Source organism: Hyla sarda, chromosome 4, assembly GCF_029499605.1.
Source record: "Hyla sarda isolate aHylSar1 chromosome 4, aHylSar1.hap1, whole genome shotgun sequence".
NCBI classification, from domain to species: Eukaryota; Metazoa; Chordata; class Amphibia; order Anura; family Hylidae; genus Hyla; species Hyla sarda.
Window position 1 is genome coordinate 390390289 of NC_079192.1, and position 14882 is coordinate 390405170.

General features: G+C 44.4%; 1 protein-coding gene across 4 annotated transcripts in view; it reads left to right on the forward strand.

The window, feature by feature from the left end:
- The first annotated feature begins 4362 nt into the window (after window positions 1-4362).
- Window positions 4363-14882, forward strand: part of ARAP3 (ArfGAP with RhoGAP domain, ankyrin repeat and PH domain 3) — a 188496-nt gene continuing 177976 nt past the window's right edge. For 2 of the 4 annotated variants that reach the window (XM_056517061.1, XM_056517069.1), the window contains exon 1: window positions 4363-4582. The gene's annotated coding sequence lies outside the window, so the exon portion shown is untranslated. Of the gene's footprint in view, window positions 4583-8603; window positions 8666-11496; window positions 11597-14882 lie in introns of those variants that run through there. The other 2 variants (XM_056517065.1, XM_056517067.1) reach the window with 2 other exon arrangements.

The following is a 14882-nucleotide window of genomic DNA, read 5'->3' on the forward strand; positions in this document are numbered from 1 at the left end:
TATATACCCTGTATGTCTCCTGTATCCAGGCCCTGCAGTATATACCCCTGTATGTCTCCTGTATCCAGGCCCTGCAGTATATACCCCTGTATGTCTCCTGTATCCAGGCCCTGCAGTATATACCCCTGTATGTCTCCTGTATCCAGGCCCTGCAGTATATACCCCTGTATGTCTCCTGTATCCAGGCCCTGCAGTATATACCCCTGTATGTCTCCTGTATCCAGGCCCTGCAGTATATAACCCTGTATGTCTCCTGTATCCAGGCCCTGCAGTATATACCCTGTATGTCTCCTGTATCCAGGCCCTGCAGTATATACCCTGTATGTCTCCTGTATCCAGGCCCTGCAGTATATACCCTGTATGTCTCCTGTATCCAGGCCCTGCAGTATATACCCTGTATGTCTCCTGTATCCAGGCCCTGCAGTATTTACCCTGTATGTCTCCTGTATCCAGGCCCTGCAGTATATACCCTGTATGTCTCCTGTATCCAGGCCCTGCAGTATATACCCTGTATGTCTCCTGTATCCAGGCCCTGCAGTATATACCCCTGTATGTCTCCTGTATCCAGGCACTGCAGTATATACCCCTGTATGTCTCCTGTATCCAGGCCCTGCAGTATATACCCTGTATGTCTCCTGTATCCAGGCCCTGCAGTATATACCCTGTATGTCTCCTGTATCCAGGCCCTGCAGTATATACCCCTGTATGTCTCCTGTATCCAGGCCCTGCAGTATATACCCCTGTATGTCTCCTGTATCCAGGCCCTGCAGTATATACTATATACCCCTGTATGTCTCCTGTATCCAGGCCCTGCAGTATATACCCCTGTATGTCTCCTGTATCCAGGCCCTGCAGTATATACCCTGTATGTCTCCTGTATCCAGGCCCTGCAGTATATACCCTGCATGTCTCCTGTATCCAGGCCCTGCAGTATATACCCTGTATGTCTCCTGTATCCAGGCCCTGCAGTATATACCCTGTATGTCTCCTGTATCCAGGCCCTGCAGTATATACCCTGTATGTCTCCTGTATCCAGGCCCTGCAGTATATACCCTGTATGTCTCCTGTATCCAGGCCCTGCAGTATACACCCCTATATGTCTCCTGTATCCAGGCCCTGCAGTATATACCCTGTATGTCTCCTGTATCCAGGCCCTGCAGTATATACCCTGTATGTCTCCTGTATCCAGGCCCTGCAGTATATACCCTGCATGTCTCCTGTATCCAGGCCCTGCAGTATATACCCTGTATGTCTCCTGTATCCAGGCCCTGCAGTATATACCCTGTATGTCTCCTGTATCCAGGCCCTGCAGTATATACCCCTGTATGTCTCCTGTATCCAGGCCCTGCAGTATATACCCCTGTATGTCTCCTGTATCCAGGCCCTGCAGTATATACCCCTGTATGTCTCCTGTATCCAGGCCCTGCAGTATATACCCTGTATGTCTCCTGTATCCAGGCCCTGCAGTATATACCCCTGTATGTCTCCTGTATCCAGGCCCTGCAGTATATACCCCTGTATGTCTCCTGTATCCAGGCCCTGCAGTATATAACCCTGTATGTCTCCTGTATCCAGGCCCTGCAGTATATACCCTGTATGTCTCCTGTATCCAGGCCCTGCAGTATATACCCTGTATGTCTCCTGTATCCAGGCCCTGCAGTATATACCCTGTATGTCTCCTGTATCCAGGCCCTGCAGTATATACCCTGTATGTCTCCTGTATCCAGGCCCTGCAGTATATACCCTGTATGTCTCCTGTATCCAGGCCCTGCAGTATTTACCCTGTATGTCTCCTGTATCCAGGCCCTGCAGTATATACCCTGTATGTCTCCTGTATCCAGGCCCTGCAGTATATACCCTGTATGTCTCCTGTATCCAGGCCCTGCAGTATATACCCCTGTATGTCTCCTGTATCCAGGCACTGCAGTATATACCCCTGTATGTCTCCTGTATCCAGGCCCTGCAGTATATACCCTGTATGTCTCCTGTATCCAGGCCCTGCAGTATATACCCTGTATGTCTCCTGTATCCAGGCCCTGCAGTATATACCCCTGTATGTCTCCTGTATCCAGGCCCTGCAGTATATACCCCTGTATGTCTCCTGTATCCAGGCCCTGCAGTATATACTATATACCCCTGTATGTCTCCTGTATCCAGGCCCTGCAGTATATACCCCTGTATGTCTCCTGTATCCAGGCCCTGCAGTATATACCCTGTATGTCTCCTGTATCCAGGCCCTGCAGTATATACCCTGCATGTCTCCTGTATCCAGGCCCTGCAGTATATACCCTGTATGTCTCCTGTATCCAGGCCCTGCAGTATATACCCTGTATGTCTCCTGTATCCAGGCCCTGCAGTATATACCCCTGTATGTCTCCTGTATCCAGGCCCTGCAGTATATACCCCTGTATGTCTCCTGTATCCAGGCCCTGCAGTATATACCCCTGTATGTCTCCTGTATCCAGGCCCTGCAGTATATACCCCTGTATGTCTCCTGTATCCAGGCCCTGCAGTATATACCCCTGTATGTCTCCTGTATCCAGGCCCTGCAGTATATAACCCTGTATGTCTCCTGTATCCAGGCCCTGCAGTATATACCCTGTATGTCTCCTGTATCCAGGCCCTGCAGTATATACCCTGTATGTCTCCTGTATCCAGGCCCTGCAGTATATACCCTGTATGTCTCCTGTATCCAGGCCCTGCAGTATATACCCTGTATGTCTCCTGTATCCAGGCCCTGCAGTATATACCCTGTATGTCTCCTGTATCCAGGCCCTGCAGTATTTACCCTGTATGTCTCCTGTATCCAGGCCCTGCAGTATATACCCTGTATGTCTCCTGTATCCAGGCCCTGCAGTATATACCCTGTATGTCTCCTGTATCCAGGCCCTGCAGTATATACCCCTGTATGTCTCCTGTATCCAGGCACTGCAGTATATACCCCTGTATGTCTCCTGTATCCAGGCCCTGCAGTATATACCCTGTATGTCTCCTGTATCCAGGCCCTGCAGTATATACCCTGTATGTCTCCTGTATCCAGGCCCTGCAGTATATACCCCTGTATGTCTCCTGTATCCAGGCCCTGCAGTATATACCCCTGTATGTCTCCTGTATCCAGGCCCTGCAGTATATACCCCTGTATGTCTCCTGTATCCAGGCCCTGCAGTATATACCCTGTATGTCTCCTGTATCCAGGCCCTGCAGTATATACCCCTGTATGTCTCCTGTATCCAGGCCCTGCAGTATATACCCCTGTATGTCTCCTGTATCCAGGCCCTGCAGTATATACTATATACCCCTGTATGTCTCCTGTATCCAGGCCCTGCAGTATATACCCCTGTATGTCTCCTGTATCCAGGCCCTGCAGTATATACCCTGTATGTCTCCTGTATCCAGGCCCTGCAGTATATACCCTGTATGTCTCCTGTATCCAGGCCCTGCAGTATATACCCCTGTATGTCTCCTGTATCCAGGCCCTGCAGTATATACCCTGTATGTCTCCTGTATCCAGGCCCTGCAGTATATACCCCTGTATGTCTCCTGTATCCAGGCACTGCAGTATATACCCCTGTATGTCTCCTGTATCCAGGCCCTGCAGTATATACCCTGTATGTCTCCTGTATCCAGGCCCTGCAGTATATACCCTGTATGTCTCCTGTATCCAGGCCCTGCAGTATATACCCCTGTATGTCTCCTGTATCCAGGCCCTGCAGTATATACCCCTGTATGTCTCCTGTATCCAGGCCCTGCAGTATATACCCCTGTATGTCTCCTGTATCCAGGCCCTGCAGTATATACCCTGTATGTCTCCTGTATCCAGGCCCTGCAGTATATACCCCTGTATGTCTCCTGTATCCAGGCCCTGCAGTATATACCCCTGTATGTCTCCTGTATCCAGGCCCTGCAGTATATACTATATACCCCTGTATGTCTCCTGTATCCAGGCCCTGCAGTATATACCCCTGTATGTCTCCTGTATCCAGGCCCTGCAGTATATACCCTGTATGTCTCCTGTATCCAGGCCCTGCAGTATATACCCTGTATGTCTCCTGTATCCAGGCCCTGCAGTATATACCCCTGTATGTCTCCTGTATCCAGGCCCTGCAGTATATACCCTGTATGTCTCCTGTATCCAGGCCCTGCAGTATATACCCTGTATGTCTCCTGTATCCAGGCCCTGCAGTATATACCCTGTATGTCTCCTGTATCCAGGCCCTGCAGTATATACCCCTGTATGTCTCCTGTATCCAGGCCCTGCAGTATATACCCCTGTATGTCTCCTGTATCCAGGCCCTGCAGTATATACCCTATATGTCTCCTGTATCCAGGCCCTGCAGTATATACCCTGTATGTCTCCTGTATCCAGGCCCTGCAGTCGGGGAGGCAGTCTCCAGCACAGAGGAGGGGTGAGCAGACACATCTCGCCTCTCACATCATCCCCCATCCTCCCCTGTGTAACCAGGACGCGGCTCTTTGCCGGCTCTAGCTGGGGAGCCCGGGCTCTGCTGCACCGCCTGGTGTGAGCTGTGATCACGGGGGCTGCGGTACCGGACTCTATAGATATACAGCGCGGAGGCTTCAGGTCAGTACTTGATGTTCTGCTCACTGGGCTGGAGGCAGCGGACCGAGCCGGGTGCACTGAGCTGTAGTTGCTCCTTGTGTTTGTTATCTCTTGGTCATTACCTGGGTCTACAGGAGAACCTCCTGCGTCCTAGACAGCGAACAATGGCAGCTCTGCTACATCTGTCTGTATCACTGGATGTCTGGGAGCTTGTGCTGAGGAACAGAACTTTCCCCTGAGCCATGTATCGCATAGTAGCTGATGGAATCCTGTTATTCCACTTAGGGGATCAGCCCAGTACTTAGAATAGTCATAGATATGGTGGATGGGGGACAGGAGCAGGTTTATTTAGGATGTTGATGTTGGTTCTGATCCAATAGTAATTGGTTCTAATCTGGTAATGATTGGTTCTGATATGATAGTGATTGGTTCTGATCTGGTAATGATTGTTTCTGATAGGATAGTGATTGGTTATGATCAGGTAATGATTGGTTCTGATCTGGTAATGATTGCCTCTGATACGATAGTGATTGGTTCTGATCTGGTAATGATTGGTTCTGATACGATAGTGATTGGTTCTGATCTGGTAATGATTGGTTCTGACGTGATAATGATTGGTCCTTTCTAATCTGATGATTAATTCTCATCTGGTAATAATTGGGTCTGATCTGATTGGGTCTGACCTGGTGATGATTGGGTCTGACCTGGCAGTGATTGGGTCTGATCTGGTAATAATTGGTTCTAATCTGATAACAATTGGTTCTGATCTGTTAAAGATTGGTTCTGATCCGATTATGATTGGTTCTGATCTGCTGGTTGGTTCTGATCTGTTAATGGTTGATTCTGATCTGTTCATGATTGGTTCTGATCTGATTATGATTGGTTCTGATCTGGTGATTGAATCTGATCTGTTAATGGTTGGTACTGATCTATTTAATATTGGTTCTGGTATGATAATGATTGGTTCTGATCTGGTAATATTCAGTTCTGATCTGCTAATGATTGGGGTGATCTGTTAATGATTGGTTCTGAGCCCTGTTAATGACTGGGTGTGATCTGATAATGAAAGGGTCATATTAGACCCAATCATCATCGGATAACAGCTAATCCTTATCAGATCATAGCCAGTCATCCTCAGATCAGGCCCAATTATTATCTGATCTGATATGATAATGTTTTAATCTGAACTGATTTTTGGTTCTGATATGATAATAATTGGGGTTGATCTGATAATGATTGGGTCTGGTCTGATCTGATGATGCTCATTAGGTCTGAGCCAATAATGATTTAGTGTAATCTGATAATGATTGGATTTTGATTGTGTATGATCTGATGATTTAGTGTGATCTTAAAATTATTAGTTGGATATTAATAATTATAGATATAGATAGAGATTAGTTGTTATAAAGATTGGATGTGATCTCATACTAATTAAGTCTGGGTCTGATCTGAAAATGATTGGACCTGATCTGATTATGATTGGACCTGATCTGATTATGATTGGGTCTGGTCTGGTAGTGTTTTGGTGCAACCTAAAAGGAAATAGATCTGATGATTCCATCTGATCTGGTAGTTGGATCTAATTGCTAATGATTGGATCTGATCTAATGAGTTGATCTGATCTGACATCATGTGCTTCAGTTGCAGTGCAGTTTCCTTGCAGTACTGTGGTGTTACTCTGGACATATGCTGCATACTGCAATGAAAGGTTTATATTTGTGAACATGCATTTAGTTATTACTTTTCCAGGTCTGTTTGTCTCTTTGTGGTTAGTGTGATCCATTATATACTGAGTCATGTAGACACAATGGTGATTCTATTGAGTGCCCTTAGGTTGTACCAGGGTTCAGGTGATTTACATTTTTTCCACTTTTTCTTCCTCTGAACAGTTACTTTGTAGGTAGGACATACAGGCTGGGGCTACAGATACTTTATGGCTCTGCTGTTATGAGTGCGGGGGCCGAGCATTGACTGTTCTCCTGCCATGTTCTTACATCATTGGGTAAAGCTGGTTATTTTCTTTGAAGTTTTCACATGAAGTGTAGGTCATGAATACATAAGACTTGTAAGTACTAGAGATAATGGACAAAGGAGGAAAACAACATGGGGGCTGCTGAGCTGTCCAAAATAGTTATTCTACATATAGTATAAAATGGAAAGATAGATAGATAGATATGAGATAGATAGATACATAGATAGATATGAGATAGATAGATAGATATGAGTAAGATAGATAGATATGAGATAGATAGATATGAGAAAGATAGATATGAGATAGATAGATAGAAATGAGATAGATAGATAGATAGATAGATATGAGATATATATGAGATAGATAGATATGAGATAGATAGATAGATAGATATGAGATAGATAGATAGATAGATAGATATGAGATAGATAGATAGATAGATAGATAGATATGAGATAGATAGATAGATAGATATGAGATAGATGGATAGAGATAGATATGAGATAGATGGATAGAGATAGATATGAGATAGATAGATAGATATGAAATAGATAGATAGATAGATATGAGATAGATAGATATATAGATATGAGATAGATATGAGATAGATATGAGATAGATAGATAGATAGATATGAGATAGATGGATAGAGATAGATATGAGATAGATAGATAAATAGATATGAGATAGATAGATATGAGATAGATACATAGATAGATATGAGATAGATAGATAGATAGATAGATATGAGATAGATAGATATGAGATAGATAGATATGAGATAGATACATAGATAGATATGAGATAGATAGATATGAGATAGATAGATGTGAGATAGATAGATGGATAGATGGGAGATAGATAGATATGAGATAAATAGATAGATATGAGATAGATAAATAGATATGAGATAGATAGATAGATAGATATGAGATAGATAGATAGATATGAGATAGATAGATAGATATGAGATAGATAGATATGAGATAGATATGAGATAGATATGAGATAGATAGATATGAGATAGATAGATAGATATGAGATAGATAGATAGATAGATAAATATGAGATGGATACATATGAGATTAGGGATGTCCTGATACCAAAACTGGTATCGGGGCCAATACTGTACATTTGAACGAGTATTTGTACTTGTGCATATGTTCCCAATAACTATTCTGATACCTGTCGGCAGGACTCTTACCATGCTTCCTGCCGTCTGATTGTTGCTCCTTAAAGGGGTTCTCCGCTGCCCTGCCTTCCGGAGCTCCGCTCGCAGCATCCGGAAGTTTATTACTCCGAACTCTGTGTGAGGGCTTCCGTGTTCGAGGCCGCCCCCTCGTGACGTCACGCCCGCCCCCTCAACAAAAGTCTATGGGAAGGGGGCGTGACGTCACCTGGGGGGCGGCCTCGAACACGTAAGCCCGCACACAGATTTCGGAGTAATAAACTTCCGGACGCTGCGAGCGGAGCTCCGGAAGTCAGGGCAGCGGAAAACCCCTTTAAAGGGGTACTCCGGTGGAAAACTTAATTTTTTTAAATCAACTGATGCCAGACGTCATGAGGGAGGCGGGTCTATGACATCACGAGCTCCCGGCGCCAACTTCAGCGTTCAGAACAGTTTGTTCCAAACGCTGAGCAGCTGAGTACCCCTTTAAAGGAATAGTCCAGTCCAAAGAGAATGATGCTGTGACCCCCTATGATCTCCCTTCTATGCATCTCTATGGGAGATACAAAAGTGCTGTATCTCCGTCTCTCCCATAGAGATGCATGGAGGTGACGAGACGTCCACCACTTCGTGCTGTGGTCATCATACACTTAATTCATGCAGGGAGCCGGGCAGAAGATCGTGGGGGGATCCCAGTGGTCGCACCCCCCGTGATCTGACACTTATCCCCTATCCTTTTGAAGTGACTCTCACTACAGCTCATAACTTCAATCTGTAGTTACATCTTCTCCCAAGGCTGAATACATTGAACACCATGATTTACCAAAACCTGTGCAGAGGAAAATTTGCCCAGTTACCCATAGCAACCAATCAGATCGCTTCTTTCATTTTTAACAAGAAGTGATCTGATTGGTTGCTATGGGCAACTTTTCCTCTGCACAGGTTTTGATAAATCTCCCCCCATGTAAGTACTTTTTGGTTTCGGGACAAACATTGTAACTTGAAACTATTGTATCTAGAGACTAGAACTCTATGGAAAACTAGTAATTGGTTCTAAAGCCCCAAAAATATGAAAAAACAAGGAGAACTAATACAGATGCAGCTTGTCCTTGCATATTAAAGGAGTATTCCAGGAAAAAAAAATATTTTTATATATCAACTGGCTCCAGAAAGTTAAACAGATTTGTAAATTACTTCTATTAAAAAAATATTAATCCTTCCAATAATTATCAGCTGCTGAAGTTGAGTTGTTCTTTTCTGTCTGACAACAGTGCTCTTTGCTGACATCTCTGTCTGTCTCGGGAACTGGTTTACTATGGGGATTTGCTTCTACTCTGGACAGTTCCCGAGACAGGTGTCTTCAGAGAGGACTTAGACAGAAAAGAACAACTCAACTTCAGCAGCTCATAAGTACTGGAAGGATTAAGATTTTTTTAATAGACGTAATTTACAAATCTGTTTCACTTTCTGGAGCCAGTTGATATATAAAAGAAACATTTTTTCCTGGATAACCGCTTTAAAGTCAGAAGGACCTGTTGCAAGCTGTAAATCACTTTCTGTGTTCAGGACAGGAGCTTCTTCAGGGTCCTTTACAGTACACAGGGGGGAATTAATCAACTGCAAAATTGGGTCCACAGTGTGTTTTTATTTTGCGCATTGACTAATTTTATGCTGTCTGCGTTGGCTTCATCATCTTATGCACTTCCATGGGGTGTGGTGAGCAAATGCACTGGTTGGCGCGCTGACTCAATCACTTGCAAAAGTCCCATCCTCTCCCAGTGTGTCCCAGAAAAGTTAAAGGGGTACTCCGCTGCTCAGCGTTTGGAACAAAACGTTCCAAACGCTGGAGCTGGCGCCGAGAGATCGTGATATCATAGCCCCGCTCCCTCGTGACATCACACCCCCCCCCCTCAATGCAAGTCTATGGGAGGGGGCGTGACAGACGTCACGCCCCCTCCAATAGACTTGCTCTGAGGGGGCGGGCGTGACATCATGAGGGGGCGTGGTTATGACATCACGATCTCCCGGTGTCGGCTCCAGCGTTTGGAATGGTTTGTTCCAAACGGTGAGCAGCGGACTACCCCTTTAAATGGATCCACTCTCACCTAGTGTGCTAGGAACAGCACATCGTGGGATGGGTAAGGAGCAGTATAGGATGTGTACTCTATAGAGAAGCGCTACTATATACCCAGTCACCCCGTGGACCTCATTAACACAGTTATTTGACAATAATATGCCCCCCTCTGCTTGGATAGCTCTTCTAGTCCACTGTAGAGATGAGCGAACTTACAGTAAATTCGATTCGTCACAAACTTCTCGGCTCGGCAGTTGATGACTTTTCCTTCATAAATTAGTTCAGCTTTCAGGTGCTCCGGTGGGCTGGAAAAGGTGGATACAGTCCTAGGAAAGAGTCTCCTAGGACTGTATCCCCCTTTTCCAGCCCACCGGAGCACCTGAAAGCTGAACTAATGTACGCAGGAAAAGTCATCAACTGCCGAGCCGAGAAGTTCTTGACGAATCGAATTTACTGTAAGTTCGCTCATCTCTAGTCCACTGCTGCAAAACTACAAGGCTATCCAGACATGCTGAAAATTGTAGTTTTGCAACTGCTGGAAACACACTGGTTGGGAAACACTGTATCAAGCCGTAGTTAGGGTGCATTTACACCACGTTTTCACTCTACGGGTGCCGGATCCGGAGGTGGGAGGGGAAAACCGTGCGCTCCCGTACCCCAGCCGCACCGACGCCCTAATCCATTGACTTTAATGAGCCGACCGGAGTCACCATTTTACTCCGGTCGGCTCATTTTTGACCCGTATCTACGTTTTTAAGGTCCGGTTAGAAAACCGGATACGGGTCAAAAATGAGCCGACCGGAGTAAAACGGTGACTCCGGTTGGCTCGTTAAAGTCAATGGATTAGGGTGTCGGTCCGGTTGGGGTTCAGGAGCGCACGGTTTTCCCCTCCCCCAGCCGGATCCGGCACCCGTAGAGTGAAAATGTGGTGTACATGCACCCTTACAATGGTCCAGAAAATATTGTAACCTGTGGCCATTGTAGTCTCTAGTGGGGTTTTAAATCTGCTCTTAAATGGGAAACCCAGTAAAAGTCTTAAGTACACTTAAAACACCTCTGTTCCTTAGCCTAATAACAATAAAATATAATAATAAATAATATTAAAATAAAATATATTGTACATTTTCCACCCAAATACATTACTTCCATCTCCTTGTTCTGATGCCTCCTTCTTCCTACCTGCACATGGCTTCCTATATCGATGACCACTCTGTCTACACTTGTTTCTCAATGGGAAGCCTGAGAATGATGTCACTTTTTTTTAGCTTCTTGTTGTCAGTGATGCACGTTTCGGCTTTGTTACAAGGTGCTAATGCCCATTTACACCCCCTCACAAAGTCTAATAGTCTTTCGACCTTATTACCCTTCACCCCCCCCCCCATAATCGGTCTCCCCAGTGTATTTGCAGGACACCAGTATGTGTTAGGGCGCTGACTGGCTTGTAATAAATGACCCATTTCCATATTTCATATCGCAGAGGGGAAAACCTAATCTAAGCATAATAGTCGGCTTTATCCACAATCCTGGCATAGAAAGTCGAAAAGGAAGAAAAAGGGATTTCCTAAAATAAGCCCACTATTCTTTGGGCAGGAAATAGCACTATACGTTCGAAAAGAAAAATGGTCAGTGGACATGCACTAAAGCCACCGTGACCTTTAACCTCCACCACTTACAGGAAGCGACTGATTAAACTTTTGCCAAGTCAGAGAAGTGTCTCCTGTGAACAATTTAACCCATCAGTTCCAGCTAGCGCCTATAATGTGTGCACAGGGCTCTATTGTTTCAGTGGATTTTGTACATTGGGCTGTGGGTTTACATACGGTAAGATATCAGATTTTTGTTTGTTTTTTACATATTACCAGCATTGTTCTTTATTTTGCATGCATTTTGAACTTCCCTATTTAAAGTGCAACCAAGAAAGTGATGACATGTTGTTGTTGTTTTTTTTTTTGTTTTTTTTACAGTTGCTTTTTTTTAGACTGATAACAATGCCATTCTTTCTCCTGGCACTGGCACAGTACTGAAGATCCTGAAGGGAGCCTGTCACATTGAAAATTCTGTGCGATCTGTAGGTGTCATGTTATAGAGCAGGAGGAGCTGAGCTGATTGATATATAGATTTGTGCAGGGGTCAAGTCCTGGGGAAAAAAGTTTGGGAACTCACGTTAGATTTCCACTTAAAGGGGTACTAGACATCTTATACCCTATCCAAAGGATAGGGGATAAGATGTCTTATCCCAGGGGTCCCATCGCTGGGGACCCCCACATTCTCCCTGCTGCTCTCAGTGTTTGTTTAGAGCGTTGGGTGCAGCGACAAAGGGTCATGACTAGGGATCGACCGATTATCGGTATGGCCGATATTATCGGCCGATAATCACGATTTTGGGCATTATCGGCAATTACTTTGCCGATAAGCCGATAATGCCCCGCCCCCCCGCACCGCCCCCACCGCACCGCGACCGCACTGAGTAGAACCGCCCACATGACTATTTAGGCCAATATGATCAAAGGTTTACATGAGGCTCCTCCTGCAATATAACATGGAGCCTGCAGATCGGACTGCACTATCAATGTGATGGGTCTGAGATTGGATATGTTTTCAGGGCCAGGACAAGATGTTTTGCACCTGTAATTGTAAAGATATATGTCTAGAACAACCCCCCCCCCCCCTCAAAAAATATATATATACTTCTTAGGACCCCATTATCCAAACCATATTTAGTGTGACTGTTTTCAGCACCTTTCTCACTTATTTCCCATCTCTATACAGACTTTCCATCTTTTTCCTATTTTTATACCGACTCCCTATCTGTTCCCTAGGCCTATACAGGCTACCCATCTAAATTGCTCCAAACAGTAATAATGTCCCCCCATTTTTGCACCACACAGTAAGAGTAGGTAGATAAGTAGGTAGGTAGGTCCCCACAGTAGGCAGGTAGGTTCACCTTATTAGGTATGTAGGTCTACCGTTAAAGTAGATAGTTTGCCTGGTAGGTAGGTTTCCCCAATTTATGTAGGTGGGTTACCCCAGTAGTAGGTAAGTAACCTTAATAGGTAGATGAACCCCCCCCCCCAATAAGTAAGTAGGCGTCCTCAGTAGGTAGGTAGGTTGCTAGATTAGGTTAGTAGGTAGGCATATTATCCCGATAGCTTCTCCCTATTAGGTTGGTATAAGTCCCAGTAGGCAGGTAGTTCCCCATTAAGAAGGTCGCCCCCCTATTAGGTAGGTAGGCCGCAGCAAGTAGGTAGAGTCCTTACAGTTGGTACATTGTTCCCCTACAGACTACAAGAGTAAGTGCCGACACGTCGAGGCCTGATGACACGTTGAAAGTCGCGCTCCTTGGCCACTGATAAACTGTGATTTTATTGGAACTGGTGCATTCTGATAAGTCGGTGACACACGGGTATCATCAGGGGGACTGACAATATTCTGGGATAGAGCAGCATAAATCCTCTGGCAGATTCCCTTTAAGCACATCCTGTAGTTCTTGTCGTAAAGAGATTTCTTCACATTTGTTTTAGAAAGGGCATTTCTGTAAAAAGGATGCTAGTTGTCAACTATCCCTGAACATCCGTTTGCAGAGCAGTCTGTGTCCGATTTCTACGGGTTTATTTTCATAAAGAATACTTGTATAACATTGGGGTGCTGAGCGGTTCCTTGAGTATCCGCTTCCTATATAAGTGTATATATATATATATATATATATATATATATATTATATATATTTGATCTTATTCAATCTAAGGACTCTTGTGTATGTTTGTATTACTTTTTTATAAATAAAACTTTGAGCGTGTATGGTGTTTGGGGCTTTCCTGTGCCGCCATATGGTTTCATGACATATGGAATTGTTTTTTGTCAGATTAAAAAGGAATCCAACAGGAAAAATATCTCAGAATGTCATATGTGTGGAGGTATTCTTCACTGGAGACATTGCTTCTAGCATATGACATAGGGAGCCCATATGGCAACATGTAGAAGTGTATATAACAGTGAGGGTCACAGTGACCTCATAAGTGACAGCCATAGTGTCTCATATAACAATGACAGCCACAGTGACCTCATAAGTGACAGCCATAGTGTCTCATATAACAGCGACAGCCATAGAAACCTCATAAGTGACCTCCATAGTGTCTTATATAACAACAACAGTCACAGTGACCTCATAATTGACCACCATAGTGTCTTATATAACAGCAACAACCACAGTGACCTCATAAGTGACCACCATAGTGTCTTATATAACAACAACAGCCACAGTGACCTCATAAGTGACCACCATAGTGTCTTATATAACAACAACAATCACAGTGACCTCATAAGTGACAGCCATAGTGTCTCATATAACAACAACAGCCACAGTGACCACCATAGTGTCTTATATAACAACGACAGCCATAGTGGCCTCATAAGTGACCACCATAGTGTCTTATATAACAACAACAGTCACAGTGACCTCATAAGTGACCACCATAGTGTCTTATATAACAACAGTCACAGTGACCTCATAAGTGACAGCCATAGTGTCTTATATAACAACAACAGTCACAGTGACCTCATAAGTGACCACCATAGTGTCTTATATAACAACAACAGTCACAGTGACCTCATAAGTGACCACCATAGTGTCTTATATAACAACAACAGTCACAGTGACCTCATAAGTGACCACCATAGTGTCTTATATAACAACAACAGCCACAGTGACCTCATAAGTGACAGCCATAGTGTCTTATATAACAACAACAGTCACAGTGACCTCATAAGTGATCACCGTAGTGTCTTATATAACAACGACAGCCATAGTGGCCTCATAAGTGACAGCCATAGTGTCTTATATAACAATGACAGTCACAGTGACCTCATAAGTGACCACCATAGTGTCTTATATAACAACAACAGCCACAGTGACCTCATAAGTGACAGCCATAGTGTCTTATATAACAACAACAATCACAGTGACCTCATAAGTGACCACCATAGTGTCTTATATAACAACAGTCACAGTGACCTCATAAGTGACAGCCATAGTGTCTTATATAACAACAACAATCACAGTGACCTCATAAGTGACAGCCATAGTGTCTTATATAACAACGACAGCCAT